This window comes from Punica granatum, chromosome 8 (genome assembly GCF_007655135.1).
Source record: "Punica granatum isolate Tunisia-2019 chromosome 8, ASM765513v2, whole genome shotgun sequence".
NCBI classification, from domain to species: Eukaryota; Viridiplantae; Streptophyta; class Magnoliopsida; order Myrtales; family Lythraceae; genus Punica; species Punica granatum.
In genome coordinates, this window is record NC_045134.1 from 22,381,886 (window position 1) to 22,401,912 (window position 20,027).

At 37.7% G+C, this 20,027-nt stretch overlaps 1 protein-coding gene and 1 pseudogene across 22 annotated transcripts in view; both read right to left on the bottom strand.

Annotated features, from left to right (window-relative positions):
• The window catches only part of LOC116216014 (putative disease resistance protein RGA1), a 250,966-nt gene that overhangs the window by 35,264 nt on the left and 195,675 nt on the right, over positions 1 to 20,027 (bottom strand). The window lies entirely within an intron of this gene.
• LOC116188852 lies at positions 6,903 to 13,217 on the bottom strand (annotated as a pseudogene).

A 20,027-nucleotide genomic window follows, 5' to 3' on the forward strand; every position in this document is an offset into this window, starting at 1 on the left:
TGTATACATATATATATATATATGTATGTATTTTCTACCATAATATCGAATTCAATACCAACATAATCCTTTCACACAACACATTCGACAAACAATCTCAAGTAACAACAATATAGCCATAGGGTCGCATTTCCTTGTGACAAAGTTATGACGGTACCATGACCCCGCACATCTCAAATAAATTATCCGCATATTCACATAACATATCTCATAAGCGGGGGCCGCCTATTAACCTATGGTTGTAAGAGTTGACCTCCATTTAAATTTCGCCGGTCCAGCAGCAGATCAGGCCCCTATTTGTATTCAGCCAGGTCCAGCGGTTAACCAGACCCCTATTTATATTCAATTGGGTCCAGCGGCCGATCGAGCCCCCATTTGTATTCCGCTTGACCCAGAGCCGATCAGGCCCCTTTTATAATCCGCCTGGTTAAATAGGAATTAAAAAGCCTAAATTATACGAAAGACATAAACTTTTTCTAAGATTGCAAAAACGCCCAAATAGTATAGAAATGTCCATTTGAGGCTCTAAACGATGGAATGCGGCCTAAATCTCGTCTTTTCACATACTAAGGCTATGAGTTGTGCTCCGAATGCCATTTCCCTTGAGACAGGGTCGTCAGAATCTATTTTTCTCGAGGTACCGATTTGCCACTTCTTCTGCCTCATCATTCTCCCCTGGGTGGAGAGAATTCGCCCTCGAATTGTCATTGTCCAAGCTATCACCTTGATCTTCACGAATATAGAGATTAATATACTTATGCTGCTTTCTTCCTTACCACTTGAATGTCTTCTTCTCTTTGCGTACTCGTTCTTTTAATTCTTCGTACAAAAAATTCCGTACACCTCTTATCCAATAAACACTTTCACTGAATCTTTGCTTTCTTGATCGAGTCACGTGCAGTTCGACTAACTTTGGCAACTGAATGACCTCCGAAATCGACATCGTAAGCATCCATGCATCTTTCTTTATATTGAAAATTTCTTCATCTAGAATATTCTCAATTTGAGCATAATAATGAAAAAGTTTATCACCTCCAATATCCTTTAATACGGATTTGTTTACAACGAACGTTGGTTTTCCTTAATCATCAAATACAAATTTTGTAACATCCTCTTGATCCATCAGTGTATATATCGAAAACTGGATTGGCTTCATTATATGATATGTCTTCGATCCTCTGATCCAATTCATCCTCCTCCGCAGCACGACGTTGATTAGTCGTTCTTCGAGGGGGCATCGCTGATCCAAGAGCGAACGCGGCTCTGATACCAACTGACACAGCGTACACACGAGTAACCTATCACAGACCCGTTGATTCCGCAGAATACCGGAACTACGACCTTCAACTCCCTATTGATTCTTCGAATACCTAGGTAATTGGCATTCAACTCGGATCGAATCCAAAAATGGGCAAAAGCATGAAAACTCCAATTTTTATTGAATAATAAAAAACAACCACTGTTTTTAACCCTAGGATTTTACAAAACTTAAATAGGAATTAAAACGCCTAAATTGCAAGAAAGACATAAACTATTCCTTAAATTATAAAAACGCCCAAATAACATTAAAATGCCCTTTTGAGGCCTAAACGATGGAATTGACCTTAAATCTCATCATTTCACAGTCAGAGGCTGTGAGTTGTGCACCTGAGGCTGTTTTCTTCGAAACAGGGTCGTCAGAACCTGTTTTTCTCCAAGTACTAATTTGCCAGCTCGTCTTCTGCCACATCACATAACCTATGCCAAACCTAGTGAATATGAATGTTTAAATCATAGACAATCAACTTACAAATCAAGAACTCAAAACTTAGTCTTCTTCCTCTTCTTCTTCTCCAACAGTTTCATCAACTCAACTCACTTCTCTTCCTCTCTCTTTCTCTCTATTCCTCTGTTTCTTCTTCGACCATACCAGTAGAAAAACAGAGCAGCAGAACGGAGCAACAAAAGAAACAAAAAGAAAAGAAAAAGAAGATGTCAATGGCGGTGGAATTGCTGGGGAAGGAATGAAGGCCACGTGGGGCCCTTTCTACCCCTTTTTTTTAATACTTCAGCCACAACAATTACAACATATAATATGCATGTATATTACGTAAGCGTGTATATGTATATGTATATATATATATATATGCATGTTTGGTAAAGATCGGTCTCACAAAAATGCAGTATAACTCACAAGGATAAATTGATCAAAGATTCATCACTTTACGGAAAGAGATGATTAAAGTCAGCCTCCACGAATAGATCTGCCCATGAAACTACTAATGATCGAAGATTGATCACTTAAATGAAAGAGAATTAAGTTTAAAGTCGATTGCTATAATATGATAATCCCGAATAACAATTATTAAAACTGTCAACAAGTGGAACTAACTGCAGAGATACTCTGGACAAATAGTTGTCTTCCTCGCTTATGGTCTTTACTGCTGCCAGCAAGGGACATAGAGGGTTTCTTATAAGCATACAAAGTGCAATAACAGCATATCTATAATTTTGGAATTCATGGTACAACAACCCACCAGCTGACATAAGATCAGCTTCAGCAGTTGACTGACGAGGTGGCAAGCGCCTACTTTCCTCGAGAGAGCACTGATATAGCACAGCATGATTAAACTAATAATCAAGTAGTGAGCACGTGCTTTCTGTAGCTACAAGAACTATGTAAACTATGAAATTTCAGTAGCTACAAGCCCGATGTATGGAGAGTGATGCACACTAGCCAACTGAGAGTTAAGGGTGGACCCGAGATCAAAACCGCGTAATCAGATAAACCAGCTGAATCCAAGTTCACCGGAGAAATGCACTTGAAAGAAACCTGAACGGGATCCCCGTTGAAATGCCAGCACAGTTCTTGTTTACTTCTAGTTGACCAAATCATCCATCGCAATTATATTCAACTAGCAAAACAAGCTTCCGAGCTTTGACGCTCTCATCAGTCGGACAGTATAGAGGAAATGGATATAGATGACTGAAGATGCCAAGAATTGTGAGATACGGTAATTGATTTAACATACATATATACATATACGTATACACACTTACTTAATATACATGTATATTATATATTATAATTTTTGTGGCTGAAGTAAAAAAAAAAAAAAAAAAGAAGAGAGGTAGTAAGGGCCCCCACGTGGCCTTATTGTTCCCCAGCAATCCCTTCCACCGCCTCAGTTTTTCCCCTATCATTCTCCAGTGTTCTTCGGGGCCGTTCGAATTCAGAGTTAAAGTTATTTTGATTTTGATTTTGATTTTGATTTTGATTTTGATTGTGGAAAAGGACAAATGAGATGTAGTTATAAATTTGACTTGGGAAACGTGTGTTTTTGTTATGTAGTGTGTTGAGTTAAAATTAAAGTTAAAGTTAAAATCAAATTCTTTGAAAACAAACGGGCCTGAATCTTTTCTTTCGTTTGGGGGGTTGGTGGGTTTAAAAGAAAAAGAAACAGAGAAGAACAGCGGCCGCGAGAGAGAAGCAGAGGGAGAGATGCTAGAAGGGGTGAACGAAGCTGAGAGCTCGGGAAGTTAACGGAAGAGGAAGAGGACTAAGCTTAGAGTTTTGATTTGTAAGTTGATTTTCCTACCCTTAACACTCTTATTCACCGTGTCTAGATATGGTTAGATACATCTCAGCTCAGCCTAAGGTTCTGATAATGATACAAATTTTTGCAAATTGTGGGTCTTTCATAGTTTGAGGATCATTATTCAGTACTTCTAGTGTAGATTATTCTTGTTCTTACTCGAATTAGAGTATGGGTGAACTTGAGAAGTTAGATTGGGATGTGTTGCTAAATCAAGGAAGTGAATGCATGATGAAGTATTATGCTATGTAGGCATGCATCGACCGATTGATATGAATTTTCATGGCTTAGATATGCTGGGATGAGGAAGCTTATATGCTTTAATGATTTTTATTTTTATAATAACAGACTATACTGAGCTGTTTTGGTTAATGGATTGAAATTTTCTATTAAATCATATGGATAATAATTCACTCTTCGCATTGATTTCTTGTTGATCTTGGCCTATTTGGGTGGAAATTATATAATAAGGTCAAATGATGATCTCATAAGAGTGCTTAATTGACAGTTGTGATAGGAAGTTTGTTTTATAGTATAATGTTATATTCAAATATGACATTGAGGTCTTGAATTGCGGTGATGAATGTTCAGAAGTCTCCAGTTAAGCTTCCTTAATAGTGATAAGCTAAAATATATGTATTGTGCAAGTTGATATGAATTGAATTATATGCATGTGAGCTGGTGAGGTAGCTAAAGAATAACGATTATTGTTCAATTTGTATTAACTAGATATGGTTAGTAAATTCAACTATATAGATTGTTATTAAGTTACGAAAGTTCTAGTTATTGCTATTTTTGCTTGGGCAAGTTATTATAAATTTTTTTATAAACAATATTGGGTAGGCAATGCAAGGAGATTACGCTTTACTGTCTTGAGTTTCATGATGTTGGATTTATTGTATAGAGTATTATCTGGTTGTTGCTATTACTGTGATTATATATATATTTGATCCTTTATGAATCTCTCATTTACCTTGAAATTGACAAGAACAATCAGGTTTGTTTAAATGAGATTTATAGAGATTGTTTTAAGTAGTTTTTGATATAGATGAGAAATGGATATGATGAATACGATATATATATGTATATATATATAAATCGGGACTTATTGGAAATAATAGGCTCTAAAGCAGATTGTGGGAGGCACGGAGGCCCATAATGGTGCTATGTTAATTATTTTCTAAGTTTATGTTTGCAAATCATAGGAATCGAGGACCCTGAAGGTTCAACCCAGTGAACTATCTTTCTGGGAGTTGTCGATGAGTATTTCATTCCATTGTGAAATGATATATATATATCTATATATATATTATGTGAGTACTCTATTCCCTTGTAAAATGATATATTATAGTTATATAAATTATTTAGGAAGAATATTGTGATAGTTAGAGATTAAGAAATCGGTCATGCTATGTTGTATGAATTGATTTGAGAGATATTACCCTTTTATGTTTATTTTGATTTGAGATACGCAGTGTGATGGTGTATGCTGATCGTGTGCGAGATATGTGATAATAACATGCTGCCATTGTAATGTGATTGAGATTATGTTTAGGGTATGATGATATATGAGATCAGACGGCATGGTTGCAGTTGATTGTGCTTGTGATTGTTGTTTGAATATGGCAAGTGGAGCACAAATGGCCGTTGGACCGGCGGAATAGCAAGTGGGGCACAAATGGCCGCTGGACCCGGCAGAATAGAAAGTGGGGCACAAATGGCCGCTGGACCCGGCGGAATAGCAAGTGGGGCACAAATGGCCGGGTGGGGCACCAATGGTCGCTGGACCCAGTGGAATAGAAAATGGGGCTTGAATGGCCGCTGAACCCAACGGAATAGAAAAAGAGGCCCGAACGTCCTGACTTGTCGCAAGGAAATGAGACTCTATGGTTATATTGACTGATTGTGGGGTATATTATTTGTCTGATATGTTTTCTGGAGATGTGATGATTGTTGAGATTGTTTAAAGATGTTATGTGAAAGCCGTGTTGTTGCTAGAGTTTGATATGTCAGGTGATTGTGTTGTGAAGTTCTATGGAATGCTAATGAATGAATATTTGATGTTTATGTGATATTGGATATTAGAGAAATAGTTGGAAGGACTGTGTGTATTTGTTATTAGTAGAACTTAAATTTAATTACTGTATTGGATATGTTTATTATTATAGTTTGTATTTATATATACCGTGTAATTGTGCGGGTGAGCTAATAGTTGGATTGGAAGTGATTGTATTATCTATTTGAATATTTGGTTGATTGCAATTATATTTAGTTAATAATAAGTCATTTTACTTTGGAATATAATACTTACTAAGATGCAGCTCACATCCTGCATATATTTTTCCAGATAACCTTCTAGCTGCGTGGAAGAATCACTTTTTGATATCGGGGATCAGCTCGGAGAATTAGGTAGGAACCTTAATATTTGATAAGTATTGTTTTTGTATAGAATGTATTTGAGTATGTTACGACTTAAAATTTTTGTTTAGTTTGGTTTAGTGATTGATTGAGAAAAGAAAATTACTCTCTTTTGAGATGTATATACCTATTGAGCTTGCTGGATTGGATATATATATTTTTGGGCCTTATGGGAAATTTAGGGAAAATTCAGTTGAAATTTCAGGTCGTGACAAAGAATCAACTCAAATAAGTAAGGAAATAGAGCAAGGGAAGAGAAGATCAACACACAAGAATTACGTGGTAAAACCCTCTCAATCAATGTGATCAAGAGGGAAACATCCACGGGCAAAGGAGGCTTCGGTTTCTTTCATTATGAGCAATGATCAAGAGTACAAAGTGGAGGAAAATCAACTGAGTGTGAAATTAACCCTGACCCGTATACAAAAGCTCTCAAACTCGCTAATACTCCCCAATAGATCAATGATTTAACAGAGCGATTAGGGTTAAAAAGCATGCTTTAGGTCGGTCCAAACCAGTAGAAAAATGTACGGACAGTCTATGCTTCCGCACAGACGGCCTGGGCCTCGTCCTCGCATATAAAATCTGCAGCTTGTGCAGATCCGTCATAGCCGCTACTTCTTCATCTTAGATGCATTCCTTGCAGCTCAATTGTCCTCTCCCTCAATCTTATTCAATTCCACCCTCGTTCTAACAAGTCTCCACAACTCCAAGTATCCGCAAAACATTTAAAATGCGAGACACGCTCAACACAAGAATGTGAGAGCCCGGGCACTATAACATAATTGTAGATGTCATAGTTCTAATTTCTGTTATGTTGTGAATTGAGGACAGGGAGTGCAGACCGAGGTCTAACAACATTGAGATCTCTTGCAGTTGCCTGACAACAGGAAGGGATTAGTTGTCTCATCAGAACATTATTATAAAGACTAAAACCGAAAGCAAAAGGAAACGTTTCAGGAATGGGGCCCTTTGACTCCCAGCTAGTCGGCTACTACGGAGAATGGTGTAGAAGGAGTTCGATTTCTTGTTAAATTCCTGAATGAGTATTAGCAGACAATAGCAAAGGGCTTTTAGAAAGCTACAAATGGTTTTGTAACACCAGTGGCTACGGATGCAAGAATCATGCAAAAGCAAGAGTAAAGTGAATCCAAAATCCTTAGCCAGTGTCCGAGTTTAGTGGTACTTGCTCTCAAACAAAGGCAGATCGAACATATAAGAAAAATAGCGCATTCTTACCTCTGTAATGTTCTCCAGTTCAGATGAGTTTGTGAAGTTTCTTGGTTCTCAATGTTCCAGTAGAACTGGGGGCATAGTTTCATTCTGCTATCCAGTATCCTCGACACAAAGCTAATATCTAAGAATGACTCTGAAATTAAAGCCAACAAGTACCTGCAGATGATGAAATTGTACAGGTTTAACATGCAATATAACCCGATCAGTCCTATTCATCTTAATGATCTATATCTTTTAATAAAAGCTTTAAGCAACCAATAGATTTCCCATAGAATGATTTGTGAAGAACAGATGAAGCAAATCTTGCTTACTCTTGACGGAACAGTACAAGTTCCGTGAAGTCATAAGAGTCCTGAATGCGTCCATGCAGAACATTCCATTGGGATTCTACGACATCAACCTATCGAAAAAGTTTTGACAATCAAAATGAAGATTTCTGATCAGGAGTGGCCACATAGGTTTGAAGGGCTGCTATGCTGCTGAGGCATTGAGTTTGTATTATCACTTTTATGCTTGGCAAATCCTCGGTGGTCTTGATGCATCACAGAGGCCCATGATTTATCTAATTACATTTGCATCTGTTTAAGCCGCAGCAGATACTGGAAAACCTTTTGATACCTGGAATGTTCTCAGTGTTACATCAAAGAAGGCCAATAATATCAAGTATTTCTGCAGAACTTGGATGTTAGTAAGTTCCAAATGGTATCAAGAATCTCACTTGGAGAGCACTTCTTGAGTAAAGAAGAGTCCTAGGGGCCGATCAAAAGAATAATCCACATATATACCATCCCATCCATCAAGGGACGCCACTGAGGAAGCATTTGCTGACATGCACTATAACTTACAAGGATAAGTTGATCGAAGATTCATCACTTTACTGAAAGAGAAGATTAAAGTCAGCTACCACGAATAGATCTGCCCGTGAAACTTCTAATGAAAGAGCGACCAAATATCAATCACTTAAATTAAGGAGAATAAGTTCAATTGCTATAATACAACAATAAAAAAAACTGTCAACAAGTGGAACTAACCGCAGGGATACTCTTCATGAATATTTGTCTTCCTCATTTATGGTCTTTATTGCTGTCTGCAGGGGACATAGCGGCAATTTGGTTTCTTATACTCTGAAATAAAATCAACATACGAAGTGCAATAACAGCATATCTATAATTTTGGAATTTATGTTACAACAACCCACCAGCTGAAAGGGGGACATAAGTTCAGCTTCATGAGTGGACTGACGAGGAGCCAAGCCCATCAGTTGCTGACTTTCCTCGAGAAAATTTTAAGACTGAAGCGAGCGGAGAGCATCCACTTTCAGAAACCACAAGAACGGTAAAACATGAAATTTCTATATTGGGACAAAGTAGTGTCATGCCGACAACAAATAAAAGAAAGAATTCAGTGAAAAACCAAATAATAGTATTTTAGAGCCTTAAGGTGCCCATTTAATCCAGCACCAACAGCCACAAGCTGCAAAATTGTTCAATTTTATAGGAGTATGGAAAAGCTTACCCTTTCATCACCTGCCAAAGATGACATGCTGCAATAGCTTCTATAGAGTCAACAGCACATTCAAATGATCTCTTATGAAATTCAGATGACTCCTGCAAATGCAATCAGACCAAATTGGTAAAACAGAAGGCCATGATACTAAATAAAAGAGAAAATTATTATTGCATCATGATACGAAAATGATCTTTTAAGGTCATGATGTCAACATGTATTGCGATAGTAAACCTTTAAGTGCCTAAGCATTGCTTCAACCTTATTAGCCTCAGACTGTGGAAGTAAATCAACTCCGAATCAGCTTTAAGTCTACTAATGGTTCCCTCTAGAAAAGAAACCGGCCTGTGCACCCTTGAGCTTTCTGAGAACCTTGGGGCATTTGCAGATGAGATATAGAATCTTGAAACCGAAATGATGGGCCCTGACAGCTTTACCAGCAAATAAAACTGATTCTGCGGCATGCATATGTATGTATTCAGGCAGCATATCCTACAGGATAGCATGACAAGAAATAAACAACCTGCCACGCATTAGAGAGCCACAAGAATGGAGCCGAAGTCAAAACTGTAGCTCCATTCCTATTACCAAATTTCAATTAGATGTTGAAATGACAAATGTTGAAACTAAAGGAACGGACAATAGAACAATAGCCAACATAGTTGTACATATCTCCATGCCAGTACTACTTAGCCATGAAAGCTCGTGATTTCTTAGTTGTATCAAGCCCTGGAAAAACAGAACGACAAAGCTATATACGAATGAAGTTGCTCAAAATTAAATGCCTTATAGAAAATCATTGTTGTTGCTCTGCATCCTATTCAATGCAGAAACATAAATGCAATGGTCATATAAATGCAAACTCCCGACACTCTTATAAACTTATCAGACCGTGAAAATAATGAAAATATCAACTACGAAATATAAAATTAAAAATAAAAGAGGAAATGTATCAAAAGCTTACCATATATATATGAAATCCCAAGTGCCAATCTGTCAAAGATATATCATCAGTTGACAAGCAAACCAATTTTTTGGAGATATCTGTCTACGATGATTAGGGCCGGCAGTATTTGATACGACACGATAACACGATATAGATACGACACGAAGTTAAACGGGTTCGGGTTGGGGTTTTTTGATATTCGGTCTAAACGGGTTCAACCTGTTTAGACACAATTAATAAGCGTGTCGGGTTGAACCCATGTAACCCGATTATACACAATTAAACATGTTTATTTAGACGTGTTTAATTGTGTTATTTAATCGTGTAACCCATTAACCCGTTTATTTAACTAAATTTAACAAAATACCCTTCGACTAACCCGAATTTTGAAATTTCCTCCTTCGATTGTCCTTGGCTTCCTGTAATCAGTATTCAGTAACCCTTCCTCCTTCAGTTCCGCCTCCACCCTGAGGCCCTGAGTCAAGCGTCCACCGTTCCATCGTCCACAGTCCTGAATCCTTCCGCCGTTCCGATCGACCTCGATCCCTGCTCGACCCTGCGACCTCTGCCCCGCGACCGCGACCGCGACCCACGACTCGAGCCCTCTCTTCGACCTCAAACGGAGCGACGTCAGCTCGGTCCTCGGTTCTCTGTCCGAGTGATAATCATCAGCGGATCGAAGGGTTACAGGTACGGTACAAGCTCTTTCCTTCCCTCTCCATTCACAATCATCTCGTAGATTCCTATTTTGTGCAGTTGGGGACCATATTTTGAGTGTTTTTGGAACTGCTCTGATTGATCGTATCAATTTGGGGGAAACATTCTCTTCTCTGTGAGATTTCATTTATATTTCTTCACATGTCTTCTGTCCCCCAGTCAGTTTCTCGTGTAGATTCCTTCCCCGTCAGGTGGCGGTCCGGTCGTCTAATGGCATAGACTGTTAAATGAAAAGTGAATAATGTGTCCTGATGGGGTCTTCTGCAAATATGACCCGGTAAGCGATTGGGCCTTCTGTGTCCACCGCTTGAATATATTTGGTTATCCGCTTTGCATTTTTTGCCTTTAATCTTACAGATAGGGTCAGGGTCGATCCAAGTGAAGATCTATCCCTTAGCCTAAATTTGATTCTAATTAAGTGAATAATCTGCAGTCTGTCCCGTCATAGGAAAGGCGCTCATTTTCAACTAGCTAAATTTTCACATATTGGGGGAAAATTCGAGACAATTATTCTTTTTCTTTTTTGTTTGATTCATTTGAATGATCTTAGTCCATTCCTCCTCTTATTTAATAAGATACAGAGCTCTACTGCTTCTTATTGATTTTTTCACTGCAAATAATGTGCGAAACTCCCGGACGTGACACTTATCCTTATGCGGGGTAATGGAACATTTTGCAGAGGCAGAATACTCCAGACACCAACTCAATGATAACCAACGTGATCAAATGGTTGTGTGTTATTGTCCATACATATAGCGGTCACATGGACAAGTGGTATTTCCTGTAACATTCTAATATTCCTCCTGCACTTATCTTCCCCCTTCCCCACTCTTCCATCAAGATAGAGTACGCCTACTTTCATGTATCTTTAACTGAATATGAATACTTGATTGAGGAGGGTTTTTGGTTGAGGAAGACATGAGCAATTGATGAAAGCCTACTTTGGAAGAGCAATGAGATGATGCTATTACAAGTTTTGTAATCTATTTTTATAGACTTATATCTCACGATCTTTCTACTTCCTAGATTATGGTCCATTTCTACGAATATCCTTAAAGTAACTTTACTTGCTTCCTCATATTTGCATCACTCAGAATGAAATGAGCATGGTTAACCTTTTATAAATTTCTATTAGGAATAAACGGGTCGTAATTGTATTAACGTGTCGAATAAACGGATCATGTTAACGTGTCGAATAAATGGGTCGTGTTAACGTGTTCGGATAATCGGGTTGGTCGGATAAACGTGTTGTGTTAACGTGTCTGGATAACCGGATTGATTGGATAAACGGGTCGTGTTAACGTGTTCGGATAACCGGTTATAATCGTGTCATGTATGGACACATGTACCTATTATGACACGTTTCGATAAACAGGTTTAAACGTGTCTAAACGGGTTGACACGGATATAAACGTGTCGTGTACGGGTTTCCAAAACCTGACCCGTTTAATAAACGTGTCGTGTACGGGTTATGACTTCAATGACACGAACCCGTTTAGACACGACACGACACAAATTGCCACCCCTAGCGATGATCCATGCTCTACACTTCTCTTCCTGCCTGAAGAACAATATAATATGTATCGTAAATTAGTTTATAGACAAATGTAAACAAATAAGAGTGGATAAAACTTGGAGAACATTCATGAATGTTATACAATCAATTCACAAGTGAATCCAGCAATATTCCTACAGAGACATAAACTTAATTCAACAACAGAGTCAGCAATGAACCGAATGCAAACGACGAGTATTAATTGACAGTTTTATTATTCTTTCCTTCTTTTTCTATCCGTAAAAATGTATATGAGTATTGTCGAGAAAAGAATATGAGGAACAACACAGACAATAATTCGAACTCTTTATGAAAGTAGGCAAATGAGTTCTATGGATCCTTACATTTTTTTTTTAATTTTAATTATTGTAAGAAATGTATGGGTCTATTTCACTCCTCATCATAATGTGCAAATGTATAAGCAAGCAAGCAAGAATACAGATGAGAATGCGATATGTATATGACCTTTGGTATGCATTAAGCCAGGGAGGATCCAACAGATTGAAGTCCTCTCCTGTATTTTCTTGGCACCTTCTTGTCAGCTCGTCCCCACAGTTTGAAATCCCAAGATCTCTGAGTGAGATGAGGTTGGGCAACCACTCAAGCAAAGCCTTCAGATTCTTGCAGGATCGGATGTGTAAACTGCGAATGCCAAACTGCGAAGTTTAGTGAATTGTAAATTAGGCAGCATCGGTGTGTCTTCTTCTGACTCCCCTGTCGATAAGTCAAGCTCTGGACAGTTGGATTAGCTCCAACGTATTGAGGGTGGTGAGAAGCGGAAGAATCACTCTTCCAGGCAGAAACTTCAAGCATTCGCAGTGTATAATCCTTAAACGTTCCAGGTTGGAGATGTACTGGAACCACCCAGGCAAACACTCCAGATACCTAGATGGCGAAGTTTATGATGGCCCTGTAGCTGCAAAAGATCGGTCATGCCTTCAGCATTACCACCATCATCGTCGTCATGATAATCCTCAATGGATAAATCAAGCTCTGGGCAACAATAAATTCCCAGCGTCTCAAGGGTGGCTAGGTGTCAGAGGATCGCCCCCAGAGGGAGTGCTTTCAATCGTGGGCAATCACTGATATATAGTTTCCGGAGAGACGGGAGAGACTGAAACAACTCCAGGGGCAAGTGCTCTGCATCGTCAATTTCTCTGATGGAGAGGGATGTCGGTGCGGTGAGAGATATAGAATCAGATAAGGCGGTCAATGTCATCTGATTCTTTATTATGGAAGATGGAGATGGATCAGTCACTGCCATCGGTCGTTGGGGGCCAAGGGGAAGAAGTAGTTGATCGTGGTGGAGTAGGAGGGCAGTTACAGTCCGCCATCCCCTTAGTAGTAGCTGTTGACCTTGACCTTGTCGGAGAAGTAGGGGAGCATTAACAAAGAAGAAGAAGAATCGCCATCCTCCCCTACAATTCTATTGCCCCTCCTCTCCCTCTCCCATCCCTTGAATTTAGGCAATGCTAATAACTTTATTTCTTCCAAGGATGGAAACAAATTAGAGTGTGGCATCGTCCCACCCTCCGACAATTCTATATGTTCCAAATTCTTCAAATCCCATAAGGTGATTCTTTTGAGGAAAGGGAGCTGATCTACAGGTGGTAGCCGCCTGCATCCATGACAACTAATAATCTCAATCTGAACTAGTCCATGCAGTTGAGAAACCCACGATGGAAGCCTGGCACCATAATATACATCTATCCTCAATCCCTTCACATCTGAATGGGGTCAAAGTTTTTCTAAAACTTCGTCGTCATTGCTCGCGTTCGGATCCCTGAAGGAGTCCCAACATTGGTTCAAACATTGAAGATCACCTAACTTCTCCATCGAGAAGGAAGCACCCACCACGCTCGAAATACTACTACTTCCCACTCTTTCCAATCTTGGAATAGTCAGTTCTTTCCTCAATCCGGTAAGCCTCCTCAGCTCATTCAGCTTTGCAGCATTTTGGTTCGATTCCTCCCCTACTACAAGTACATCTAACCTTTCAAGACTAGTCAATTTCCCAATCCCCCTTGGCATATGTGTCAACTTATCACATTCGCTCATCCTGAGCTGCCTCAAATTGACCAACTTCGTAATGCCACTTGGTAATTCTTCTAGTTGGAGACATCTTGTGAGATTAAAGTTTGGATTCAGAGTTAAAGTTACTTTAATTTTGATTTTGATTTTGATTTTGATTGTGGAAAAGGACAAATGAGATGTGATTATAAATTTGACTTGGGAAACGTGTGTTTTTGTTGTGTAGTGTGTTGAGTTAAAGTTAAAGTTAAAATTTTTGAATTGAAAAATGTGTATTTTTGTTGTGTAGTGTGTTGAGTTAAAGTTAAAGTTAAAGTTAAAATCGGAAATCTTTGAATCCAAACGGGGCATAAGGCTCTCCAAATTGAACAACTCGCTTATGGAATCCGGAAGGTACCTTAACATATAATTCTCTAAGAGATCAAGGCTCCTCAAAGGCTTGAGTTTACCAACGGAACGTGAAATCACCTTTATGCCGACACAATGAATACGTAGTGCCCGTAGACTTCTAAAGCATGAAACATCCAGAACAGCAATATCAGTACACCCTTCAACCATAAGAAACAGGGACCTCATTCTTCTGTCTCTCTCAAATCCATTCAACCCATTCGGATCTTTGGTAGTTACATGACGAGCTCCTTCTGGGAACAATATCGCATGGGAGCTATCAATGGTGATGCAATTCTCTCCTGCTACAAACTGTGTGAGGTCATGCATCAAATCATGAATTTTGCAGCTCATAATGTCGCCGTATAAATCTTCTTCAATGTCTTGGAAAAAGGATCTGGAAAGCAGCTCCGTGAAATAATCGTAACCTACTTCTTCAAGGATTTTCTTACTTCTAGAGGTTTATTAATAAATCCATGTGCCATCCAAAGATAGACAAGCTGACGTGGTTCTAGCTCATAATCTTGCAAAAATAAGCTGCAATAAGCAAAGCACGGTTTCAAATGCGCTGGCAAAAAATTGTAACTCAACTTAAGCATTGGCATGATGTCCTTTTCTTCTTGATTTATCAAAGATAAATCACTATCCTTGAAATTCAACCAATCTTTTTTGGTACTTCCAGAGAACACTAACAATCGCCCAATAGTCTTAAGTGCAATGGGAACTCCCGCACACTTCTTCACAATTTCTCTCGCAATCTTTTCTAGATTTTGATTTTTCCACTCGTGCTCCTCCTTCATTGCCATTTGCATCAACAGAGAGAGCGATCATCGTTAGGTAAGCCTCTCAATTTATGAAACTTTCGAGTCATAGTTTCCGCCACCGGAGTATAGCTAGTTGTCACCAATATCTTACTTCCTTTGGCACCGCTCATGAGAAATCCTTGTAGTTCCAACCATTTAGACCGGTTTTCATTCCACACATCATCTAAAGCAAGTAAGAACTTCTTTCCATCGATCCATTCTCCCAGCTTTTTTCGCGACTCATTCATATCGAGATTTGCAATTCCTTCTTTGTTAGGGGTGCATTCTCGTACTATCTTCCTCAAAATATCCCTCACACTGAAATTGGTCGACACACAGACCCAAATTAGCCTCATCTCGAAATATTCCTCCACGCTCTCATCATTCAATACTTGTCTTGCTAATGTCGTTTTCCCTAGGCCTCCACATCAAGATTGAGTAAGAACTCGATAACTTCCTTCTTGTCCTTGTCTCGTCCAACCACATACATTTCAGGCTCGAATGAGTAAGTTTCCAACCTCGCTTCGTTCTCCACCAAACCCCCCGTAAGATTACTATTTCCCTCGTGCGGAAAACAGGCAGCTCGATCATTCCAAATTGCATTGATCCTCTCCCTGATCTCCTTGACCCGATGAGCCATCTTACTACCATAAAGGAGCAGGTTAGAAGAGGAGAAGAAGATACTCATCTCATTGAGGATCCGCCTACCTCCTCCCATCACTCTCCGACGGCGCAAAACTTCAGTAGAGAAGTCATCCAACAGGTCATCCGCATTGTAAAACAACTCTTTCAAGTTCTTGAGCCATTCCTTTGCATCCTCAGCCTCGACTAGTCTCCTGTCAGCCTCTCGAAGCACACCACCAATGATAGACACAGTGGTCTGGAGTTTCTGGAGCTCAGCTTTGACACCGCACGCTAGTCCAATCTCCTGGGAGACGAGGGAAACAAGATTTCCGGTGACGGACTCCACAACGCTCCTGAGAACCACGTCGGCCATAGTTGCAGCCAACATCTATAATCAATGGAAGAAATATATAAGACGGGCAGTGAGAAACATGAACTAGCGATAGATCTCCCAATAATGAAGGCAATGCGCAGTGGATGAACTCTGAATAATCACCATTATATTATATGATGATGATGATGAAGATATATTATGATAGAAAAATACAAGTGGTTGCCTCTTTTTATAACTTTTTGACTAGCTAATCTTTGACAGGAATTATGGGATCATCGCTTTTTCAAATAACCGATTTAAAAGTATATTAGTATGGACAGAAATGCAAGTGGGTAGCGGATTAGAGGGGGCAAAGAATCTTTGTCCAGATTGTACAAAATACATGTTATAAATACGAGTAAATTAGTCTGTTACAAGTACGTTCACATTGTCAAAACAGTGGATCCTGTCACAAAACACTTTCCAATCGAAAGTAGGATACGAAGCTTACACACAAAAAAGAACCAGTCATAATAGCAGTATATAGGATCTCATCTGCATAATTTTTGTCTTTGAAGATTTGAGATCAAAATGGAGCCAAATTTAACAAGAGGAGAGAAAAGGATACTTGCCCGCAGAGGAGAGAAAGGATAATTTTACGTGACAGTAATATTTGTTCAGAATCTTTTCGTTTGAAAAGTGTATTATAGAGTTTTAGATGAGTGCTTAGCAAGCATAGATATTCGTAGGTTTGACAACAATTTTTTTTTTCTAATTCAACTTTTTTGTGGGCAATCTTTGTGGCACCATTATTGTTTTTTTTTCTTTGAAAAATGTTATATATATATATATATATATATATATATATTGGGTAGTAAAGACGCTATATGTTAGATTCTACAAGTTTCTAAACGTGGATGGAATTATGAAAAGAAAATTTTTGTATATTTTCTTAGGAAAATACTCTCATAAAGTAATATTTAAAATTAAATACATTATGCGTAATATCCAAATTTTTAACGTGTTTAAACACGTATGTTTCTTTCTTATTTCCAAACCTTCTGTACGTTTGGTAATTTATTAATTTATTATAATTTTAGATAAGATTTAGCAAAACTACTTTACATGTGTCAAGTATTTCCATTTGCTCAAACTTCTGCCAACTCTGACTTCCATTCGACCGCCACAAATTATGGAAAACTCCATTTTATTCCACTCGACCATTTGAATCCTTCATCCAATTTTAAGAAATGGAGAGAGAGATCGAGAGTTTGAGCGGAGCCGACAGAGATTTTTAGAGGGAGAAAAAATATGGAATATAGGAAATAATGAGCTCACGGTATTGCAAGGGTTGGGGGTTTGTGAATGTGAGTAACCTCTTCATAAATTAGTACTTTTATTATCGTTATGTCAATATTTTTAGAACTGCATTGTCATGGTCATATCAATGTTTCGGATCTGTATGTATTTTTCTACGACCGATCACGATATTTGTGAATGAATTAGTGAGGTTTTGATATGTGAACTGAGATTGATAGAAGTTGGTGAGTCTTGTGGTCCCCTAAGCTGATCGTACGTCAAACAGTAGGAAAGGGTTACCTAAAGCAGAGAGACTGTCAGTGTTGAGCAACCACTGTGGTCGAGAGTTGAGAATGGACACATAGATGATCTTAGTTCTGGATGTCTTGACGATAATTGTATGATATTACAGACCTTGTACTATGATCCGGTTAGTTTAGGTTGTGATCATTCACTAAGCGTCAAACTCACCCTCCAATATATTCTCTCAGATTTTACAGGTCGAAAAGGTGGTGAAATTGTGGCATTGTATCGGGATTTTTACTCATTCGGTCGAATTTGTAATTTTCTGAATATTCCTCTTTTATATGAAAATTCATATGTATTAATATATTTTTACGTATAAATTTTTCAGATTTTACATTATGCATATTTTAATAAAATATCATGAATTAAGAAATTATTTTACTTAAAAATTAAAGGGAAAATTATTTTACATTATTTTACTCACTTTTCTATTTTCATCCTTTTTCTTTTTTCTTTTCCATTTTCGTCCTATACCTTTCGTTACTTTTCTATTTTCGTCCTTATGTTAACTCCTCCGTTAACTTTGTTGAATTGGCTTCCCATTGGTCCTCCATCAATGACACGCCGCATATTTCGATTTGCTACACTTTCAGAGGATCGAGCAATTGGTAGTGTTCGAGCAAAATTGGTTCAAATATAACCATTTTTTTGTATAGATAGACGGGGCCTAATCCCGAAAAAATTCGCAGCTTTAATCATGACATTTCATCTCTCTTATGAATTTATGTTAAATATAAAATATAAGAAAAGCTTATCACCCCAAGAAAATAAGATGAAAAGGTCGAAAAAGAAAAAAAATCGATGAGTAAAGAAAGAAGAATATGAACAGCATGGCGGTGCCGCTTCTTCCTCTTCATAACTAAGTTTAAGCAAATCAATTTTCTAAATCCAAGAAAAATCTAATTTAAACCAACTTATAGAATTATCAAATTAACAAAATCTAATTTAAATGCAAGTTCTTTAGTCTATTTGGAATCCTCTAAAATGCGATAATTTAATTCATTTCACAAGATTTGAATTGAATTATGTTGTTTGGAATGCAAATGTCACATGATTTCTTAAAAAAATGTAACATTTATGTTAGATTTTAAATTGGGTCAAAATCAACAAGATTCAGCTAGAATTCAATTCATTTGGAACTAGCAAACTTAATTTTAGTTATTACTTCATTTAAGACTGCATTCTAGGCGAGATTATTCAATTCATTTAAGTTAAATTCCTTAATTTTCCAAACATCATAATTCATTTATAATTGAATTGAAATAAATTGAACTGAAATGAACTAAATTGAAATAATTTCTTGCAAGAATTGATTCCAAACAAGATGTAATTTTGCTTCATCACTCTCCTTTCACTGCCTAGTGTCATCTCTTCAAAGCTTTGTTGTTGGCTTTTAGCAAATTCATCTCGTAGATGAATTTGTTCCAAGACAATTTGCCCAATTGTAAAATTCGAATCTTCAACCCTCTGTTCGGTCTTCATCATATTCGTCTCGTTCACTCTTATATCAATTTGGACCTTTTTTCTCTCTAGAATTTAGTAAATTTTTTAACACTCTATGTTAGATCTTTGACAATAAACAATGGAGCTTTCCTTTTAGAGAATTAGAAGACTAAACAAAGGAGAGTGAAGGCGAACATACTAAAGTTGGATTCTTTCATTACTTTTGCTTAGTTCAGGGAGAAAGAGAAAGAAGTAACATCACGAGGCTATTCATGTTCTTATTCGTTCTTCAATTCTCTTTATTTTTAAATCTTTTGGCCTTTAAATTTTTAATTAAAAAAAAATTATTGATGTGTCATTTATGTTGCATCTACAAGGATCCAACTTAGCATATTTAACGGAAGGACAAAAATAGTAAATAAATGAAAGGTGTAGGACTAAATTAGAAAAGAAAATTGGAAAAAGACGAAAGTAGAAAAGTGAGCTAAGATAAATGGCTGAATGTGTGATTTTCACAAAATTAAATGAGTTTATTTGAGAGTCACGGACCTTTCATAAGAAACCTGTGATTTGATATCCTAAGTGGGATTTTGTTTCCTAAATCTGAATTAACACAATCAAAGATTAATGCCTTGGAAAGGTAAAACAATTGAAATTATACCATTTAAAATGGAAAATTAATTTTTAAGGCAAAAAAAAATCTAATGTGCTGGTTTTCCAAATATAGAAAGACACGGAGTCTTAAATAAATGTTTTAGGAAAATAAATAACTGAAATAAAAAATCATCTAAGGCACATGGTCGAGGAAAATTTATTATTTCCTCTACAATAATTATTACGGCTGAAAGTTACCAATGAAATCGTCGAT